The sequence below is a fragment of the Sminthopsis crassicaudata genome, chromosome 2 (genome assembly GCF_048593235.1).
Source record: "Sminthopsis crassicaudata isolate SCR6 chromosome 2, ASM4859323v1, whole genome shotgun sequence".
NCBI classification, from domain to species: Eukaryota; Metazoa; Chordata; class Mammalia; order Dasyuromorphia; family Dasyuridae; genus Sminthopsis; species Sminthopsis crassicaudata.
This window is the reverse complement of record NC_133618.1, coordinates 2,554,763-2,577,799: the sequence shown is the minus strand read 5'-3', so window position 1 is coordinate 2,577,799 and position 23,037 is coordinate 2,554,763.

Here is a 23,037-nt window from a genome sequence, read left to right as displayed (position 1 = left end):
GAGAGAGAGAGAGAGAGAGACAGAGACAGAGAGAGAGAGAGAGAGAGAGAGAGAGACAGAGACAGAGACAGAGAGAGACAGAGACAGAGACAGACAGAGACAGGCAGGAAGAGATGAAAAGGGAAGAGTGATGGAGAGAGAGAAACAGAAAGAGAGAAAGACAGAGGGGGGGGAGAGAGACAAAGAGACAGAAAGACAGAGTAAGAAAGACAGAGAGAGAAAGAAACAGAGACAGAGAGAGAGAGAGAGAGAGAGAGAGAGAGAGAGAGAGAGAGAGAGAGACAGAGACAGAGAGAGAGAGAGAGAGAGAGAGAGAGACAGAGACAGAGACAGAGAGAGACAGAGACAGAGACAGACAGAGACAGGCAGGAAGAGATGAAAAGGGAAGAGTGATGGAGAGAGAGAAACAGAAAGAGAGAAAGACAGAGGGGGGGAGAGAGACAAAGAGACAGAAAGACAGAGTAAGAAAGAGAGAGAGAGAGAGAGAGAGAGAGAGAGAGAGAGAGAGAGAGAGAGAGAGAGAGAGAGAGAGAGAGAGAAAGGGGGGGGGAGGGAGAGGGGTTACTGAGGTCCTGATCTGTAGAGTCCCATGCTGGCAGGAGCAGGGGAGAGGGCTCCTTAGCTACTCCTCAGGAAGATCAAGGAGACTCATCTGCAGGGATCAGAAGAAGGAGTAGACTCCAGGGAAGGTAAGTCTCAGGAGGGAAGCCATCCCATAGGCAAAAGTGGAGCGAGTGGAGCAATAGAGGAAAGGGAATCCATGAGTAGAGTCTCTGAGGGAGGATTCAGATGGGGAAAGGGTCAAGGGTCGGGGTCAGATATTTCACCTTTGGGAAAGAACACCAAGGTATAAGATCTTGGCAGACAGAAGGGGAACACGCTACAGCCCAGTAAGAAGAAATGCAGCAGGTCAAGGGCTGGGGGAGTCGGGCCCATTCTTCATCAAGAAGAGCCATCAAAAATTCCTGAGCTGGGAAGACACAGGCAAGGGCACCTGTCCTCCAGCAGGAGAGAAAGCAGAAAGGGGCCATAAATACCCTGGTGGACAGGTGGGGAGATGGGTGTCGGCCTGAGCAGGGAAACATCTGGAGGCTTAACCCCCCACTGTAGAAAGAGCCCAGGCTGTGATTTCTCAATTCAAGCAACATTAATTCAACAAACATGTACTTCACATGCTCGGCCCACGATGAAAAGTTGCCATCCTTTGGATAATAATAAATGATTAAAAATCCCCCTCCAGGGCTCCAGATCCTTTTAGGTTCATCATTTCATCTGTACTGCAAAGAAATCCCCTGGGTTCTGAGGCTGTATGTACCTACTTTTGGAACTCTTAACATAGTGATGTCATTTGGGTTGGTGTGAAGGACACCAACCAACCTTGACCCATTCTACAGATGAGAAAATTGAGGGTGGAGAGATGGAGACCACACAGTAATTTACAGAGCTGTGGAGATTCCCCATGTGGGCGCCTCTTCTACCACCCCCCTTTGCCGGAACTATGACCTTTCTTCATGCCCGTAGTCATTCTTCCTCCCTCCCACTCCATCCCCATTTACAGCAGAGAACTCGGTGGGATTTAAGACAACTAAGGCCAATTTATTCAATTTGCAGACCTGCTGTATCCCTGTCCTGCCCAGGAGGAAGGGAGTTCCTGAGATAGACAAGGATGGGTACCTTAAGAAGAAGTGGTACTTGGTCTTGGAGTCTGAGATAACCCTCAGGAAAAAAAAAGCTGGGCTGGCTCCGAGGGCCCCCCTACATTTGGGGAAAGCAATTTCTGGGTTCCTGCAATGGGTAAAATGGCTCCCAGGACCACCCAGCCAGGAAGCGTTCGAGGCTGGATGGAAGCCCGCTCCTCCTGACCCCGGGGCGGTGTCTGGCCGCTGGGCTCCCTGGTTGTCCCAAAAGATGGGCTTTTGTGGCCGCAGCGAAGTGCTAAACTCAGGAAAGCCGCAGCCTCACGTGGGATCTCTGCAGAAGCAGCAGGCCCGAGAGGGTTGGCCCAGCCAGGCCCAGGCCGCTGAGAGGAGAAATCTGGGTGTGAGTGGGGTGGGAGGGATCCCTCTCCTTCCTCCCCCTAGGTCCTGGTCTGCAGCTGCATCCTCGCCGGGATGGATGCTCCATTCTTGGGTTACTGAGTGTGCGCTTGCCAGAGTTTGAGGCCCAGAATGTGCAGCGGAGGCAAGAGGCAGACGGGGTGACTGGCTCTTGCACGAGGCTCCCGGAGGGCACATGAGACTCCCAGAGGCCGCACGAGGTTCCTGGAGGCCGCACGAGGTTCCTGGAGGCCGCACGAGGTTCCTGGAGGCCGCACGAGGTTCCCGGAGGCCGCACGAGGTTCCCGGAGGCCGCACTAGGCTCCCGGAGGCCGCACGAGATTCCCGGAGGCCGCACGAGATTCCCGGAGGCCGCACGAGATTCCGGGTCTCACACGAGGTTCCCGGGAGCCGCCCAGAGCTCCAGGATTGCGGGCCCAGTTTGGGAAGGACACCGAGGCAAGGAGCAAGTCCACGGCTCACGGCCCCCGAGGCACATCCCAGGCAAGCAGGGCGAGGCACAGGCCGGAGGTCGGGCCTGGTGGGGCGGGGGCCGCAAGCGGGGATGTTTGGTCTGGAAAAGAGTGGGCGCAGATCAGTTATTCGAAGGGGCTGAAAAAACCACCTTAAATTTGGTCTTAGGGCCGCGGGCAAAGCCAAGGGCCAGGGGAGGGAGGGGCAGAGGCGCATTTCCGCGTGGGTGGGGGGAACAAAGGGCGAGGCGGGGGCTCCGGGTCTTGGGGGGGCTCGGTGGGTGCTTGTCCCGGTCCTGAAGGGGAGCTTCAGGAGGGAGGTGAGTACTCCCGTCCTCCCCGCCCCCCCTCCCCCGCGCTGAAGTCCCGAGAGTCCGGGTCCGGGCTGTGGACCCGCGCGAGGCGGCGGGGCCCCGCGGGGGTGTCCTCCCAGCCTCGGAGCTGTGCAGTACTTTCCCCGCTGGGGGGGGGGGGGGGCTTTGATTTTAATCAGCTCATTCTGCCACATGCGGCTATTCCCGGTGGCCTGCCCGGCGAGCGCAATTAAAGAACGGCGCGGCTCCCTTTAAGCACACATCTGCTTTCACTTGGGCCGGGATGACTTCGCTGTGGGAGAAAGCTTCTTGGGAGCTCCTTCCCATTTCCCTCTCCCGATATATATTTTCTCTGCCCGAGCGGCGCGCTAATGTAAACACGCCCTGCACAGACGAGCGACGGTTTCCGAGGCGGCGGCCGGGGAGCTCCGCAGCGCCCCGGGCCGGGAAGCCGCAGGGTCCGCTGCCCGTTTGATGTGAGCGCTGTAAATCTGTTTGAAGCGTCCTTCTGATTTAAACAATTACCCTGATTTATACCCCGAAAGCAGTAATTTGCAGAAAATGTAACCATGTGAAAACATTTCTGGGCAGTGTATCTTGGCAACTGGGGCAGCCTGTGATGTCATCCCCTTCCACTGGCTGGATGTGCACAGGGAGACGGGGAGGAGGAGGAGGAGGAAGAGGAGGCAGAAAAGGAGGAGGAGGAGGAGGAAGGAGGAGGGAGAAGGAGGAGGAGGGAGGAGGAGGAGGAGGAAGAGGAAGGAGGAGGACAGGAGAGCTCTTCCTGCTGCTCTGTGGGCCCAGAACCTGGGAAGGGAAAAATGTTTTAGAAGTACCCCCCCTACACACACATAGACACCAAGTTCTATCAGATGGTGGGTTTTTTTTTTTTTTTCTGGAGGAACCAGCATCGGCCATCTCCTAAAGCAACAAGGGTATTGGTTGGGTTAGGGAGAAAACAGGTTTCATTGATAGTTTTCCCCTCCTGGGCTGAAGAAGGCAGCAATCACTGGCCTCTTCATCCATCCATCACAGCCTAGAATGTCAGCGCTAAGAGGGAGCTTAGAACATGAGAGAGAAAACGTTAGAGGGACATTTAAAGGGCACAGAGAATGACAGAAGAGGCAGAGATCCAAGAACAGCAGAGCTGAGAGGGAGTTTGACCTCTAGAACATAGGCTGTCTGAGCTAGGAATGGTCTGGAAACAGACCAGGGGATGTCAGAGCTGGAAGATGGAGCGTTAGGACGTCCTAGGTGGAAGTCACTTAACTGATGAAGTCAGAGCAAAAGGCATCTTACACACTGTTGGCTCATCCCAAAGCAGCAGAGAGCCAGAGAAGGGGTCATGACTCCCCTAAAGTTACATGATTTTCAGGTGGCAAGGGAGAATCAGCTCCCCTCCCGATCCCCTGGGTGCATCAGTAGGAAAGTCACTTGAGACAAGCATGTGTGAATCCCGAGTGTCTAGCAGTGTTTGGTGTGCACACATACATGCAACCACACACTTTAGCCATGCTCACAGGTTCAGTTCTTCCTTTTTTTTTTTTTTAACCTAAATCTATTTTTTTAGATCTGCCTTCTCTCCCCTCCTGCCACTAACCCATTGAGAAGGCAAGAAAAATGGAATTGGTTCTAAAATGTGTATTGATTGGTAGAAGTTCTCTGATTGTTCTTATCTGTGGAAGAAACAGCTCAGAAACTGATCCCACTGGAGCATTTACAAAGTCTCTCAGCAAAATGTACACACAGTTGAGTAGTGAAGCTAGTTATTTGAAAAGCCATCATGATGCAGAGGAAAAAACACTTATAGTGAAAAGACCTGGACTCTAGCCCCTGCTTCAGTGCTTATTGGTTACACAAGAAACACACTGGGCTAAAACGTGGGGCTGAGTTGCCTAAAATGAAACTTAATAGAGATAAATGTAAATTCTTACACACGGGTTCAAAAAATCAACTTCACTTTGACAATAAGCACTTAATTAAATACTCACTATGTGCTAAACTGGAAGGAAAGGTAAAATCAGCTCGTGGTTCCTCTCTGGAAGTCCTGTAGGGGCCAAAGGCCCAACCCTAGAGTTCATCCCCTCATCACAATGACAGAGAATAAAGTTTCAATTTATTAAGAGAATAAGTGCTGGGCCCCCAAGGCCCGCTCCTAGTCTGCACTCCATGAAGGCTGTGACAGCATTTTATTAGACCAAAAGCTCGCATTCACTCCATCACATCTGCTCTTTTTTAAAACAAGAATAAATAAAATAAATACCAGGTCACTAAGAGAAGCCCTTCATTATGAGAAGCATACGCTACAAAAAAAGTCCAAAAGGATGAGGGATGGGTGAGGGGATGCGTTCCTATGGAAACGAGGCCTCTGCATTCCCTCAGGGCCAGGGGGGGCTGCTCTTTGCTTCAAAAGGTTAAAAATAACCCCTTGAAAGGCTGTCATTGGAATGATGGATTGTTCTCTTTGGCTCCACACATGACGTTCCAATCTCCCACCTCTGAGCCTTTGCATAGTCTGCGCCTTATTCCTGGAATGCTCTTCCTGTTCACCTCTGTCTCATGGAACCCCTGGATCTCTTCAAGGCACAGCTAAAACACGATTGCCTTCACAGAGCCTGCCTCAAGTCATTGTGGCGGCACAGGATAGGGAGTGGAGAGACAGCTGGCGCCAGAGCCAGAGAAAAGTCCTCTCAAGGCCCATCCATGACAAGTTGCTCAGTGTCCAGGGAGAAGGTGCTCTCCCAGCCTTGGTGGAGGGAGTTTCATATTAGTGAAATCCCTGGTCCCACCTGTGTCCCAAATACACCTTCTATTCACTTATATGTGAACCCCCTCTCACTCTGCATTATCTTGTACCTACCCTATTTGTAACTGGAGATAGATATAAGACATATTGTAAAGATAAGAATGAGAAGTTATTGCAGATAACTAGATTGGGGGAAGGCGATGCTATTTCTTATTCCAAAAGAATCCATTGATAGAGGTGGAAAATGTTAAAATAAATACCCCAAAGGAGTCCCTCAAAGTGAAACAGTGAGCGGAAGTCAAACCATATGCACAAAAGACTTGGAGTAGGGGGAAGAGGAGCTCCAAAGGAAGGTGCTAAAAATCAGCAGGAGGACCAGAAAGGACTTTCTCCAGTGGAATTTAAACTGAGTTTTGGAGAAAGCCAGAGAGGCTAGGAGGCAGGGGTGAAAGGGAAGGAGACCATTCTAGTTGTGGGTATGACCAGGATAAAATCACAGAGATGGGAAGTGGAGTGCCTACCATGTGAGAGGAGTGGCAAATAGACCAATGAGATTGAGCAGAAAGGAGCTAAATTTTAGGAGATTGGAAAGGTGGAAAGAGAAAAGTAGAACGAACAGTGCAGTGTAGGAAGTGCAAAAATATCCTTAAATAACAGGTTCCTTGAAAATTAGATTGGGCCAGACAGAAATCAATGACTTCATTAAAAAAAATTACAATAAAAATGAACAATTAAAGGAAAAAAAGAAGAAAATATAAGATAGCTTTTCTTAAAGATAATTAACCAGAAAAAAAAAAAAAAGATCAAGAAGAGATCATCTAGGAATTATTATCTCAACTGAAAATTTTGACCATAAGAGTGTAGGTAGAATATTTCAAGAAATATGAGAAAACTGTGTAAATCTGTTAGAATCAGAGGACAAAGTGAAAGTAGAATACCACTAGATACCTCTTGAAAGAAATTAAAATGTAAAGCTCCTAGGTTTGTCAAAGCCAAAATTCATAACTTCTAGATTATAGGTGAGGAAATGCCCTAAGCTGCCAGAAAGAGTTCAAATATTGAAGAACCACAGTCAGGATCGCACAAGACCTGAAAGCTACTACTTTAAAGGAGAGGAGAGCTTGGAATACATTTCTCCAAAAGGCAACTGTGAAGATGTATAACTAAAAATAATCTAGTGAGCAGAATTGAGGGAAAGATGGATTTGTCATAAAATAAAGGATTTCCAAGCATTTCTGAGGAAGAGAACAGAGCTGAGTTGATAATTTTGAAATGAAAATACAAGAAAATACACCAACAATTAAGAAAAAGCAAAGAACTGGAAAAAGGGGGGGTACCCATATATTAGGGAATGACTGAAAAAATATATTATCTGAATATAATGGAATGTTATTTTGCCATAAGAAATTGTGAAAGAGATTGTTTTGGGGAAACTTGTATGAATCAATACAAAATGAAGTAAACAGAAACAGGAGAATAATTTATACACTAACAAGTATATTATAAAGAAAATTAATTCCAAAAGACATTGAAACTCTGATCAATGTAATGACCAATTGCAATCAAACTACTATTAATGAAGTGTGATACCTGATTTCTATCAGAGATGATGGACTCAAGAGTACAGAATCACACGTCTTTGGACATGACAATTATGTGTAATTGTTTATCTTGATTACACTTATTTATTATAAGGGTTGTGGTTTTTTTTTCCCCCCTAAAGCTGTGGAAAATTTGAGGGGAGAAATGAGTAGCAATAGTAGTTTTTAAAAAAGAAAGGTTAAGCAACACATTGGAACATGTTTTTAGTGCTTATAAGAGGACAGAAGTTCGTAAGGAGACATAAATGAACAGAATAGCTTTCAAAGTAACATGTTGAATTAATTATACACCTTTTTTAGAAAAAAGTAAGCTGTAATAGAATTTTGTGGTTTTGCATACAATCTCCCATTCTGTGCCATTTTGTATGTGTAAATGTTCTTTTTCACATTTGTTAAATTCTGAATTAAAAAATTAAACAAAAATATAAAGCCAAGTCTTGTGATTCCAAATCCAGGGCTTAGTGAATCAGTCAGCCAATAAACATTTAGTAAGTACTTACTTTGTGCTAGGCAATGTATTAAGTGTTAGAAATACAAAGAAAGATTCTCAAGAAGTTCATACTCCAGTGGGAAGGATTATAGTAGAAGGAATCAGAGGCAGGAAGAAGAGAATATATTCTGCCACAGTGAAGGTCATCTATGTTCAAAGGAAAGGCAAGTGTTGGAGATAGAGGGAGGATAAGAGAAGAAAAGATGAAAGCAATTTCAGTGAAACTTGTAAGAACTGATACAGAGTGAAGTAAGTAGGATCAGGAGAATAATTCATATAATAACAAGTATAACCACATAGGACCAGCTTGGTAAGGGTCTTAATTTGGTTTTGCATCAAAAGCCAATTCCAAGTGTAGTGAAATTTCAGAGCACTCAAGGTTTAGCTTCTAAAAGAAGGAAAAAAGGGAACATAAATACCTGCTGTGTGCCAGGCACAGTGCTAAGCATTTTACATGTAGTATCCCATTGGATCTCTGAAACAATCCTGGAAGGGAGGTGATGTTATTATCCTCATTTTAGAGTTGAGGAAACTGAGGTAAATAAGTTAAGTGGGTTGCTCAGGATCATTCAGCTAAGTGTCTGAAGCTATATTTGAACTTAGATCATCCTAATGCCAGGTTCAACACTATACATTGCATCCCCTCATTATTAAAAGTAGGTTGGCAAACCATTGGATTAAGGGTTGGGTGAGCCAGCAGATCTAGCAGCTTCTTTCAAACTCACCTCTTTTTTGTTCTTTTCTCTCTGACTGCCTGAAAGGTAGCTCACCCTGGGGTGTATGGGATGTTCAGGGAGGACTAGTACTTCTGGTGGGAGGGTTGTCCATCCACCTTCCATGTTCACCTGTGCCCAACTCCCAGCTGTGGCTCCAAGAAGCTGTGGCACCCATAGCAGCCACATGCAGGTAAATTGTCTTGGGAGATGGCCTAAATGAGGCTGAAGGTAACTGGAGGACCTCACACCCTTTGGTGAGTTAGGGGGATGGCAGCCCCAAGCAAGTGAAGACTCCACTCAAATGAATGGACAGATGGTCATAAAAGTGGCTGAAGCAGGAGCTAGGGAGTGCTCAGACATCGAAGAGACTAAGGTCGTCCAGCACCTGTTAGGCCATCGCCAGTTATCCTAATCTGTCCTGCCACTGCACTTCAATGCCTCTGGAAGAGAGGGAGGCTGATGACTTTGAACCAGAGAATCATTGGGTCCCAGCTGATTTGTCACAGAGTTCTGCTTCACTTAAATCCAATTCACCAGCAAATCAAGACATCACCTCATAATGTCGTTGATCCTATTCAAAAGGACAAACAACAGTCTGTCCTGCCTTTTAGATGCTACATAAAGCCATGTTTCATGAGCTTGTTACATAGGAGGTGACGAAAAATGTTTTATTGATTGATAGTTTATAGCTTCCCATTGTATTGGGACAGTGCCTGAGTCCTCCCTCACAACTGTGGCTGGGGTCATGGAGGTGATGCTGGATCCCCGGTCTAGCCACCCACAATTCTCCTCTTATTGGGCAATAGAGAGTACTCTTGAGGAAGGGACTCTTTGTGGAACATGTGTGCATGTACCACTCAGTGAATCCATCAGGGTACCACTGAGCAAGGGAGTGAGCACCAGGGACCGACCTCCCTGCCTTTCAGTGGCATCCTAGCCCTAACTTTGTCTGGATCTCTGGCTGTCAAGTTATGGAGATAGCGCGGGAACCCCTAAGTCACAGCTTCTGTCCAAGATGCCGCTGACCCCTTGGTAACAGGAGGCTCTGAACTGGCGAAGGAATCCCTTGTGTCTCAGCTGGTTGGGCAACAGCCTGTCTCCATTTTGTCTCTTCGGTCTCATGTCCAGCTGAATCATGGGATGTCTCGAATGGGCTCTATGTGGACACCTCAAACTCAACCCGTACAAATAGAGCTTACAAAATCTTCCCCCCTGTCTTGCACAACTTGGTTTTGCCTAGGAGAGAATGTTTCATTTACTTTTGTCTTTGCATCTGTGATGTCCAGTTCAGAGCCAGGCATAAAGGGAGCGGGATCAAAGCTGTGATTTCATTGGTATGGGGCTCTCCCAGATGAGGAGACTTCCTTCACCCATGCTAGTTGGCACACTCTCTGAAGTTCATCTTCTTAGAGGACTGCCTGGGGTGCTGAAAAATTGAGTTACCAGGGCCACAGAGTCAGTGTTTATTAGAGCCTTGAGCTCAGTGCCAGGAACATGGTAGGTGCTTAATAAATTCTTGTCAATTGAATGGTCTTCCCTTCTTTTGCCTCAGTGTCCTCCTCTGGAAATGGAGGGCAGGGCTACTGGACTATGGGAGCTGCAGCCCCCTCCCAGCTGTATCCTGTGGGTCCAATCCTGACAGAACGCTGTTCGCGTAGACAGTGTGAATTTTTAAAATGTGCAGCCTCAGTGTTCTTCCCAGTGGCTGTTTGCAGATTTATGGTCCCACTTCAAAAGCTCACGCTTTCCTAATTGGGCCCATGTGAGATGGGACAGAGCCATCTCCACGCTCCCGGAGATGCGTCTGCTAGCCCAGCTCCGATCCGGGTTAGCCAGAGGACAGAGCAGGGAAATGCAGTTCTTTAATGCTCCTCTTCAAAGCAGGGCATTTGAAGGAAAGCTTGGGCATTTCTTTGTGTCTAAACTTTATCTCAACTTTCTCTCAGGAAACACTTCTGGAAGAGGGCTTTTAAATCAACTCTGACTTCAAACCTAGATTGCCTAAGAAGCTGAGATAACCAGGCTGGGCCTCAGTTTCCTCTTTTGTAAAACAAGTGTGTTGGACTCACTGGCCTCTGAGGTCCCCTACAGCTCAGCCCATCTGATTCTATGAAACCCCAGGGCAGTCACAAAGTGGCAAATGTGGCCAAATGGCTTGTTTATTTTGCATAGGGTCAAACCTTGGACCATGAGCACCAAGTGTATCCAAAGCACAGTTCCAAGTACTGGGGACACAAAGTCAAAAGTCAATCGATCTTTGACCCCAAAGAGCTTCTATTGTAACATAGGAGATACCACAGTAGCATCGAGGTATCCACAGTCTACATATCCATCCATATCCATTTATATCCATATCCAGTCCACACATGATGCTCGGCACTAAAGCACTGTGAAGATCATGCAGAAGGTGATGTGTAATCTGGTTTGAAAAGAAACAAAGATTTCCAAGGGTGGAGTGAAGAAAGAGTACATTCCAAGATGGCCCATGGAAGGTCACAGAGTTAGGACACGAAGTGTCCTGTGTGAGGAACGCACGAGCACCATTTTGTTTGGAATATAGATAAAGGGAGTGGTGTATATTAAAGCTGGAAAAGAGGGCAGGGTCTAGGTTGTGAGGGGCACTGAATGTTATATAAAAGGTGCTTACATTTGGCCCTAGAGATGATGGGCTTCATTCAGGTTTATTGCCTAGGACTGGAACCTACTCCTTGGGTAGATATGTGGAGAATGGAGACAGAAGAGGGGGAAGAGTTTTGAGGCAGGAAGATCAGCTCGTGGACCATTGCAATAGATCAAAAAAGAGATGAGAAAGCTCCACACTGGGGCTGATGGTAGTCATGTGAGTGGGGGAAATGGGTCTGGGATGGTCAATGTGAGAAACAAGCTGACTCTGAAAGTCAGGTAACAAGGAAATGTTATTGAGAAAGTCTAGAGAAATAAGACGTTTCTAGCCAGAAGCAGGCTCTGCTTTCTAATAGGAAAAGGTAGCACTTGGTACAGAAGCAGACAAGCTTTATGCTGTTAGTCTATCAAAGTTCCTGACCCTCAGAGAATGAATTGGTTTGTTCCCCTTTGGGTTACATCATTCTTTCATGATGCTCCTAAACATGTTCCCTTTCCCTCACCATGCATTCCATGTTCTCGTAATGAGGTTCTAATTCTATTCGAGGTGTGTCAACTTATATACATGAGGCTTATAAAGAAGGTGCAATAAAAAGATGCCTTTTCCTGGTCTTTGAACCTGATCAGTAAACAGTTTCTAGCCTAGACATCTTTATCAAAAGTTTGGAGCCCAGTGAATCTCCTCATCTGAAAGCTCATTGGTCAGAGAGACTTACATCTTACATTACCTCGAGGCTTACAACATTTTGTGGAACCTATCTGCTCAAGGTTTTAGAGCAATCAGAAATTCATGGTTCTGTGGAAACTTAACTTTGGTTTCTCTCACCTCAAGAAGCCAGGGTTTGACCATAGATTGAGAAAATGGGTTGAGAGAGTCTGAGGAACTGAGAATGACAGTAAGACTTTGAACTAGGGAGACTGGGAGGATGGGGTCATCCTCAACAAGAATAAGGAAGGTCAGAAGTCAAGAAGACTTAGGGGGAACAGTGTGAGTTCATTTTGGAGCATGACTCTGGAAATGTACACTGAGCCGTTAGGGATAAAGGCTGAAGTTCAGGGAAAAGAGAAAGCCGGGTAGTGAGAGGCTGAGAAGCAACTGAGAGGAAAGGAAATTGACCCAATGATGATGGACAGACCTGATGGGCAATCCACCACTTAACTACCCAATGATATGAATGGGCAGCTTAAAAAAATTCACATCAATATTTACATAAAATATTCCAAATATCTAACAGCTATTATAAATCAATAATCATCAAGCCAATCTGGCAAGAAATAAAGAGATTTATCAATAGAACAGATTGGCTATACAACTTTTACAAACAAATGAACACAATAGTGTCAGGTTTGACAAACCCAAAGACATTCCCTTTCCTTAGCTATTGGGACAAGGATTCACTATTCAACACAAACTTCTGGGAAAACTAGAAATTAGTTTAGAACAAAATAAGTAAACCAATATGTCACATACAAAGTAAGTTCCAAATGGGCACCTGATTTAGACCTAAAAGTTGACATCATGAAACAAATCACCCATTAGATCCACAGAGAGGGGACAAGTCCATGATCAAGCAAAGTGTGGGGAAAATCAGAGGAGACAAGATGGCTTATATTCATTTTGTTTGTATAGATTGTGTATCAGTCTGTTCTATTGATCAATCTTTATTGCTTACCAGATTATTGATAGTTAATTGATTTATAATAGTTTGAGATCTTTTACTTCTTGTTTTCCTTATCTTTAAAACCTTTTTCTCATTATTTAAAGAGATTTTTGGCCTTTAATTCTTCCAGGTAAATTTTGTTTCTTTTTTTCTAGCTCTAGGAATCCTTTGGAAGTTTGAATGATATGATACTGAATAAATAAATTAGTTTAAGGAGTATTGTCATTTGTATTATATTGGCTTAGCCTACTCATGAACAATTAATATTTCTCTAATTTTTAAGATCTATCCTTATTTTCATAAAGTGTTTTGTAGTTGTATATGTACAGTTCTTGTGATTCTGGGTAGATAAATTTTATATATTCTGTAATTAATTTAAAAGAATTTCTTTTTCTGACTCTTCCTGCTGGGTTATGGTGGTAATAAACAGGCATGCCATGATTTATGTGTATGTCTTCTTTAAAATCCTGTAACTTTGACAGAATTGTTATTCATTTCAGTTAATTTTTAATGAACTCTATAGGATTTTCTAAGTGAGCCATCATGTCATTTGCAGTTGTTTTCTCTTTGTTGATGTTTATTCCCTCCATTTCTTTGTTGTCTTATTGCTGTAGCTAGCTTTTCTAGCTCTGTATTTTTTTTTTCCATTAAAACATTTTTATTTTAGCCTTTTATTTACCAGATCTATGCATGGGTAATTTTTCAGCATTGACAATTGCCAAACCTTTTGTTCCAACTTTCCCCCTCCTTCCCCCACTTCCTCCCCCAGATGGCAGGTAGACCAATACATGTTAAATATGTTAAAGTTAAATACAATATGTGTATACATGTTCATACAGTTCTTTTGTCTAGCTCTGTATTAAATGATACTGATAATAATAGATATTTTTGCTTTGCTTCTGATTTTATTGGAACGCACTCTAGTTTATAGCCATCCTGTCCAATTCTGGTACTTGGTTTTAAGTAGATACTACTTATCATATTAAAGAAAAGTCCTCGTCCCCTCTGGGTTTTCCAGTTTTTGTTATTGTTTTTTAAAGCAACAGTAAAAGTAAGACTCCCTGTGGCCTCTAGGATCAAATAAAAAACACTCTGTTGGGCATTCCAAGTCCCTCCTAACCCAGCTGCATCCCTCCCTCCCCCCCAACCTTTCCAGGTCTTTGCCCAACAGGCTCTCTTTAATAGACTCTTTAATAGACCTTCCAGTTGTTTCACAAATAAAACCCTCCATCTCCCAGCTTCAAGCCTTTCCTCTAGATACTTTTCCTGCCTGAATGCCCTCCCTCCATATCTCTACTTACTTGTTCCTGATATTCTTTAAGTCTCAACTAAAATGCCATCCTTTACTGGGATTTCTCCTTCTTGATTCTAGTACCTTCCCTTGGCTAATTCTTTCCTATTTGTGTTGTACATAGTTTGCTTTGTATAAACTTATGTGTTGTTTACCCAGTTGTATTATAAGTTTCTGTAGGGCAGGGATTGAATTTTGACTTTTTTTGTTATCTCTAATATTTATCACAGTGTCTGGTACATAAGAATTATTACAAATTTTTTGACATTAAACAGAAATGTATTTTGATAAAAGCTTTTTCTCCATTTAATTATATAATTATACAATTTTATTATTTTTGTTATAAATATGTACTGTCATATTGATAGTTTTCCAAGTAAGAACTTGACCTGGTAGGATTCCATCTAGCCTGATCATCTTTATCTTACTATAGAATCTATGTCATAGGTGGCTGTAGTTCCTTTTCTAGTATTTTATTAACAATATTTGTATCAAATTAAGACAACTCTCAGGTATCACTACACTCCTGTCAGATTGGCTAAAATGATTGGAAAAGATAATGATGAATGTTGGAGGGAATGTGGGAAAACTGAGACACTAATACATGGTTAGTGGAGTTGTGAATTGATTCAACTATTCTGGACAGCAATATGGTAGACTATCAAACTGCGCATACCCTTTGATCGGGCAGTGTCTCTATTGGGCCTGTATCCTAAAGAGAAGATCTTAAAGGAAGGAAAGGGACCCACATGTGCACAAATGTTTGTGGCAGCCCTTTTTTGTAGTGGCAAGAGACTGGAAACTTGGTAGATGCCCATCAGTGAGAGAATGAATAAGTAATGGTATATGAGTGTTATGCGATATTCTTGTTCTGTAAGAAATAATCAGGAGCATGATTTCAGAGAGACCAGGAGAGACTGACAGGAACTGATGCTGCGTGAAATGAACAGAACCCGGAGATCATTGTACATGACATCAACATTATACAATAATCAATTCTGATGGACGTGGTTCTCTTCAACAATGAGGTGATTCAGGCCAGTTCCAATGATCTTGTGATGAAGAGAGCCATCTACACCCAGAGAGAGGACTATGGGAACTGAGTGTAAATCACAACATAGTATTTCCATCTTTTTTGTTGTGTTTGCTTGCATTTTGTTTTCTTTCTCATTTTTCCCCCTTTTTGATCTGATTTTTCTTGTGCAGCATAATATTGGTGGATCTAGAAGAATTGTACATGTTTAACATATATTACATTACTTGCCATTTAGGGGAGAAGATAGGGTAAAGGGAGGCAGAAAAAAAATTGGACCACAAGGTTTTGCAAGGGTGAATGTTGAAAATTATCTGTGCATATGTTATAAAAATGAAAAGCTTTAATTAAAAATAAATAAATAAAAGGAAAAAATATATATTTACACCAACATTCATTAGGCATATTAGGCTTTAGGGTTTTTTTGGTCTATATTTTAATTCTCCTTGGTTTTAAGACTCATAATTTATATCATAAAAAATCTTGTTAGGATCCATTCTTTTGCTCTTTTAAAGTTATATAATTCTGGAATTTTCTTTGAATATTTGATATAATCCACTTATAAATCTTTTTGGTCCCATTTTCTCCATCCCCTACTCCGGAGGAGTTTATTTATGATTTGTTCAATTTCTTTGAAAGTGAGTTATTTCAATTATATCTGATAATCACAGCATTGCTATTTTTCTAAACATTAATCCATTTTATTTAAGTAGATTATGTTGGCATATAATTGAGAAATGCATTTTCTTTAAATTAAAAAAAATTAGAGTTTTGAATTCCAAATTCTCTTCGTTGACTCCCCCCTCCCCTTTCCTGCTCCCCATGGTAAACATGATTTTGCCTGTACAATTATATAAAACATTTCCATGTTAGTTATTTTGGACAAGAAGATTCAAATGAAAGAAAAAATGAGAGACATGAAAAATCACATGTTTCAATCTGTATTCAAATAATACCAGTTCTTTCTTTGGAGGTAGACAGTATATGTTTCATCGTTAGTCCCATGGGGTTGTCTGGAATCATTGCATCACTGAGAATAGCTAAGTAACTCACAGTTCTTCACAGATTGTTGTTACTGTGTATAATGTTCTCCTGGTTCTGTTCATTAAACTCTGCATCAGTTCATGTAAGTCTTCCCAGGTTGTTCTTCAGTCATCTCGCTTCTCATTTCTTATAATCATACTCCACATACCGCACTTACAGTCCCACAGCTTCTTTAGCCATTCCCCAATTGAAGGTCATCCCTTCAATTTCCAATTATTACCACCACAAAAAGAGCTGCTATAAGTATTTTTGTACAAAAATGTCCTTTCCTCATTTTTTTAATGTCTTGGGATATAGATCTAGCAGTGGTGTTGAATCAAAGGGTACATAGTTTTATAGCTTTGGACATAGTTCCAAATTGCTCTTTAGAATGACTGGATCCGTTCATAATTCACTACCAATGCATTAGTGTTCCAATTATCCCACATTCCCTCCAACATCCAACATTTTACTTTTTTTTTTTTTTTTTGCCATATTAGCCAATACAATAAGTCTGATATGGTAGAGCAAAATATTTTCTAAAGATATTCTTTATTTCTTCCTTATTTGTCATAGACTTCCCTTTAAAATTTTTGATTCCGATAAATTGACTTTCTTTCTTTTAAAAATCTAATTAGCTAGTGGTTTATCCATTTTATTCTGTGTTTTAAAAATAAATGCCTCGATTTTATTTATTTGTGCCTTTAATTTTGTTAATTTATTTTTGAATTTTTATAATTTGTTGATTTTTAAAATTTGCATTCTCAAATAATACTTCTTTCTTTTGTTGATGAAAGTATTGAAACTCATTTCTCCCAGTGATGGTTTTGGCTGTATCCCACCCTGAGTTTCTCTGTTTCCATCGTTGGGAGGAGTCACTTCTATTTTCTTGTCCTTGTTTATATAAACCTCTCCGTGTCCTTCATGATCTTCATCTCTTATGGTTCAGTCATATAACTATAATAATAACAGTTGCCATTTGCAAAGGGATTTTGGGTATACAAAGACCTTTGCATGTTAACTCATGATTTTCATAAGAATACTGGGAGCTAGATGCTGTTATTACCCCTATTTTACAGATGAGGAAACTGAGGCAAGAAGAGGTTGCCCAGGATCAGACAGCTAATAATGAGCTGAGGGAGGATTTTAACGCAGCTCTGAATGCAATGCTGTATTCAATGAAGATTTCACTTTTCATTGAGTCAGTGAATGTCTTCTTGTCAAATTGGCCTTGAATCAATGAAAATGTGCTGGCAAAAATGTTGCCAATCCCCTGCAGGGATGCCTTTGTTTGCTTTGTGCATTTTTTTTCTTTTGGAGATTTGGGTTTTCCTCTTTTTGATCAGGTTAGCTCAAAGTTGTCAAGTTTAGAGACTTTTCAGCAACCAGTGAATTTGTTATTTCTCTGGCCCTTTTGTTTCCTGTTTTATTTCAGCTCGTTTTAAAGTTTTGTGTCTCACTCAGGTGTAGAAGGGTCCAAGTGACCGGGTTCCTCTGAGCTCTGGTGGGCTCCATGAGCAGATTTAGCCCAAGGGCTGTTGGGAAACATGCTGGCAGATGGTGGAAAAAGGGATGGTGGACCTGTGGTGTGTATGTGTATGGTGTGTGTGTGTGTGTGTGTGTGTGTGTGTGTGTGTGTGTGTGTAGTCCCAGGAATAGATGAGACACCCAGGGAGGAGCAGGTCAAACCTAGGAGTACAAACCTTGGGGATTTCCTGCAATAAGGAGCAGAGACCACTCTGCCACCCCCAACTTTGCCCACGAACAAGACAACTTGTAGCTACTATGCTAGGGCTGACTTGGAAGGGAATGGAGTGGGTTGGTGTGAGAAGTCTTTATTAAGCACCTACTCTGTGCTTCACACTATGCTAAGTCATTTTATGATTAAGCAATAATTATCTTCATTTTACAGCTGAGGAAACTGAGACTGACAGGTTAAGTGACTGCAGGGTCACCCAGATAGTAAGTGTTTGGGGCTGGGTGGGGAGATGATGGTTCCCAGGAGCCCCAGGGAGCATCCACTCTGTCCCCTCCATTATGGAGCGACTTGGCCCAAGTCCCGTTGGCAGGAAGGTCACAGACCCAGCACACAAAGGCAGGTGCCTGACTGCACCCAGGGGCCGCCCTCGCCCTAGGAAGGACAGCAGGCCTTCCTCAGGTCTCCCCTCGGCTCCCTCTGGACCCTTGAGCTGCCCTGGCCTTCCTGGGGTCTCTGAACATGTCACTGCCCCAGTTCAGGAAGCGGGCTTCAGCCCTGGAGATTCTCAGGCCAGTGTGCTCCCTCCCTCCTCACCGGGCCACGGCCCTCTGCCCTCCTGCTCCCCCTGCCATCTGAGGGCAGCCGGGCACCTGTCCCTGGCTCTTGGCTGCCCCCAAGTGGTCACTGGCTACATTGGCCCAAGCCCGATCCCAGCCCTTCCCCCTCTGGCACAGAGACAGGCCCCAGTTTGCCCTGAGTCCTTCCCATTGCTCCAGGACCTCTCTCTGAAGGTTCTTCCTCACCTGTTCTCTAGAGCCTAGTTTGCAGGGCCTCCTCCAGGAAGCCCGCCCTGATCCCACCCTTCAGGAACACTTTCCCCTCCACACTCCTGGCCTGGGACTGACCCTGTGATCCTGACACTGGGGCCTCCGGGACCCGGCCTCGGACCGGCCTCCACCTCGCTCAGCTCTGGGCCTTCTCTCCGCCCTCCCAAAGCTCTGGACTTCCTCAGCAAGCCTCCCCACCCCCACCCCGGCATCATTTCCTATTGTCCAGTCCACTGTCTCTGCAAGCTGTCTTCCCCAATGCAATAGTTAGCTCCTTGAGGACAGAGACTTTCTTTTACCTTTCTCTGACCTCCCTTCCCCTTCTTCCCTGCTGGTACATAGTAGGTGCTTAATAAATGCTTGTTGACTAATCAGTCAGACAAGGGGCTGTCGTGGAAGAGGGATCACATGTGTTCTGTCTAGTCCCAGAGGCAGAACTGGGGGGCAATCAAGCCAGGGGAGGTGTGGGAAGGAAGGGCTAGGGAAGGGTGGGGAGGGAATTTTAGTTGGGACTTAAAGGTCAGTAACTGTAGGGGAGGAGGGAGAGAACTGGGGAGGAGGGAGAGTGGGGGGGAGGGAGCAGTCCAGGAGCAGTTCGGCCTGCCTAGACCCCTTGGGAGCAGTAAGTCCTTAAGGGAGAGCCCCGAGAGGCAGGGCAGTGCAGTGGCCGTGGCTCTGGACTTGGAGCCAAGCAGAAACTGGGGCACAGCTTTGACCTTGGCCTGACTGGCTCTGTAGCCTCGGGGAGGCTTCGACCCTCCTCTGAGGGCCAGCCAGTCTCCCTCCTCTTGCTCAGAGAGGCGCCAGTGAGGTCCTCCCTGGGACTTGGCCGAAGGAGGCTTTGAAGGGACCACAGAGCGGGAGGGAGCCAACGTCTGGCTCAGGGAGACTCACCTCAGCCTGCGGTTCCTTAAAACTGGGAAGTGCGGACCTAGGAGGGGACAAGGTCCTTCCTTGAGAAAAGCTCATTGAGGGACCCTGGCAGCAGCCTGGAGGCACCATCCCCCCTGCTTCCTGGGCCCCCCCAGCCCCTCCTCTCAGCTAAGGGAGGGGTCCTGGGCCTGGCTGGGGGCGGGGCTTGGCTGGCCCCTCCTTTGCCAGAACTCGGGCCAGCCTCTCTTTGGATCAAGGGCCCTGAAGTTCTGGTCTTTGCTCGTGACCTTGGGCACGGTCTGTCAGTCAGTCAGTCAGCAGTAACTGGACCTTGGTTCTCCCTCTTTGCAATGGGTCTGCCCCGATGATCAGCTGAGAGAGCTTCCTGCCATGGGACGACCATGGCCGGCCAGCCCGAGGCAGAACTGGGGGGGAGGAGTGCTGTCCGTGCCAGCCCGTGCCAGGCCGTGCCAGGCCGTGCCCACAGCTGGCCCTCCTCTGCTGCTCACCCCCAGGCTCAAGCTCTGTGCATCCCCCCAGGATGGGAAAGGGCAGGGGGGAGCCCAGGGGCTCTGGCATGGCCCACCCTGGCCACATTCCAGTCCGGGAGGCAGCAGTTGCTTGGAGGCCCGCTGGTGAGTCCTGGGAAGGGGCTCATTAATCATGGGCTCCTTGGAGGTTCCCCTGGTCCCTGGCCCTCCCTCCCGAGAGCCCCATGCTTGCCGGCCACGGTGGGTGTGCTGGTGGGGGACGTGCCTATTTCTGTGGGCAGTGGGAGTGTGGAAAACAAGAGGGCTTTTTCAGGGAATTCTGGGGAAGGAAGGCCCCCTCCCCTCTTGCCTCACACCCTCCCCAGGGCCGGGGCCAGCACCCTCCCTCTCACAGGCTAGGAGACACTTGTGTCTTGTGAGCCAGCATGGGCCCATAGCGGGTGATGCCGCCGTCCCAGATGTGGGCCTTTGAGGGCCCCGTCCAGAGGCCCCCAGGATGCCCCAGAGGACCCCAACCCGCTCCTCCTGCTCCTGGCCTCTACAGCTCTGGTCTCTGGAGGCCCAGACACAAGATGACAAGCTGGGGAGTCATTATCAGGGCAGGCGTGCGGCCTGGGTACTGGAGGCCGGGGCACAGGAGGCCGGGGAGCAGATGAGGACCGCACCACGGCCTCAGCGCGGCTCCCTGTGGGGGGCTACTCCCGGGCTCTGCTGGGGGCTCTTCAGAGGGTTCTGCTCCTTCATGCCGGCCTTCGCTGTCACCCTGAGAGCCTAAAGTGCAGCTCTGATGTTCAGAGCCCCAAGGGCTGCGGGCTTGCTTTTTAGAGAAGCATCCTGGGACCGGAGTTAGGATGACCAGAGTGCAGATCCAGGCGGTGTGATCCTGGAGAGTCCCTTCACTCAGATCGTTTCAGTTCCTCCTCTCAAAGGGTCCAGTGAAGAAAGACTCGAACATTTCCTAGTGCTCAGCACCGGGCTAAGCTGGCACTAAAGTACCAACCATGGGAAGGAGGAGCCGGGAGTAACTCTGTTTTACAGATAAAGAAACTGAGGACCAAGTGGAAGGACTCGCCCATGGCCACCTAGTAAAAGTCTGAAACTGGATTCGAACTCAGGGCTGACTCCTTTATGAGAAGGGCCAGTCACAACCTTCCCCCCATTCCTGGAGGCCCCCCCCAGAGGGAGGCCCCACCTCCTGGAGGCCCTACCCCTAGGGCCTCAGGCTGACAGCAGGACAAAGCCTGAAGATAATGGAGGCCAAGTCCTCTCAGCTAGAGGACGATCAGATTGCAGAAGGGGCCCCTCAAGAGGGTGGGGCAGCCTCGGGGCAGGTGCTGTGCTCTGCCAGGACAAGAGACCTGGTCCCTGGGGAGGGGCAGGGGCTCTGAGCCCGCCCTCTGCCAAGTCCAAGGCCCCGGGGAAGGCCAGCCTTTCGGGCCCCCAGAGCATCCCTCAAAGCTCTGTCACACACAAGGCGGGCTGCTGAGGGCAGTCTGGCCCAGCTCGGGACTGTCGGCAGGCTACGCTCGGCTCCTCAGTCTCCCCATCTGTAAAGCAAGAGTTCAGTGGAATACAAGTGGACAGACTGTTATAAGTGTTCCACCTTGGCCCAGATACAAAAGGGGAGGAGGGGACAAGCCCCCCCCCCCAGCTCATTGGTGTGCAGATGATTGATCCTCACAGGTGGGGGAGGGAGTAGAGGAGGGAGGTAGCACTCCTGATTGGGGGCTTCTGGAGGACCTCTTTCCTAGGAAAGAAAGCGTCCTGCCCCTGCTGCTCTGGGGGTGACCCACAGGACCAGGCACCGAGAGCCAAAAGGACTCTCCAGCTCCCCCCCCCTCACTTTACGGAAGAAAAAATTAGGAAGGAAGGAAGAAGAATGAGGGAAGGAAGAGAGGAAAGAAGAAGGGAAGGAAGGAAGGGAGCAGAGAAAGAAAGGAAGGGAAGAAAGAAGAATAAGAGTGGGAAAAGAAGAAGGAAGAAGGGAAGAAAGGAAGGAAGGAAGGAAAGTAAGAAGAATAAGGGTGGGAAGAGAGGAAAGAAGAAGGGAAGGAAGGAAGGGAGCAGAGAAAGAATAATGAAGTGGGAAGAAAGGAAGGGAGGAAAGAAAGAAGAATAAGGGTGGGAAAAGAAGAAGGAAGAAGGGAAGAAAGGAAGGAAGGAAGAAAGGAGGGAAAGAAGGAAAGAAGGAAGGAGGAAGAAGAGAGTGAAGAAAAGAAGGAAGGAGAAAAGAAGGAATGAAGGAGGATGTCTAAGAAGCAGGAGAAACAAGGTGGGAGGGCAGGTCTTAGGGAAGGACATGTCAGGTTGAGGGGGCCCTGTGGGAAGTAGACTGTCCCAGGTACCAAGGAAGGTTCTAGGATGGGGAGGCTTTGGGGCCCCAAGGTCACACTGGCAGTTGGTGGCAGAAGAGCTCCAAGTCTCCATGGTCCTTCATATGTGTTGTCTTGAGCTCTTTTTCTCATCTATAAAATGGGAGGCCACTTACCTGAGTCCAGACACTTGGCACCTACACCTAGGTACTTCCTTCCTTGGATCTGGGACCTCGCTGACGTTGGCACTGCACGCCCCCATGGTCATCTCATGGATGGGCTCATCTTGGCCTTCTCACCCATTTCCTTGGCCCCAATGACCAGCATCCCCATACTTGGGCTCCTGGAGGAATAGGGAATCTGGGGCCCTCCCCCCACCCCCGAGGCTGTGGCCCCCTTTCTGTGCAGTGGGAAGGCATAGATTGGGCAAGAACTGCGCTTCTCATGACCTTCCCTGGGTACTCCCTCCAGCAGCAAAGTTTGCAGACATCTTTGGGGACGTCAGATTTCTTTTCCTTCTAGTCCTGAGCTGGGGATGGTGCCCCTGGAGGTGACCAACTGGGCATGGAAGGGCTGGTTTGTGGCCTCTCCCAGCCGGTTGGTCCCCCTCACCTCCCCCCTTGCCCTCAATATTTAGACAGTAATGTTGTTTCTCCCACGATTATTGTGTGAGTTTTCTTAATTTAGTGCCCGCTGGGTGGCAGCAGGGGGCCACTCAAACATGTTGTCCGTGAGGTGCAGAGGGAGGCCCGGAGCAGCTGTGTGTGCCCCACTTTATTAACTCAAGGCCTCACCGGCTGAAAATTTCATTAGCTTGAGTCAAAGGCCC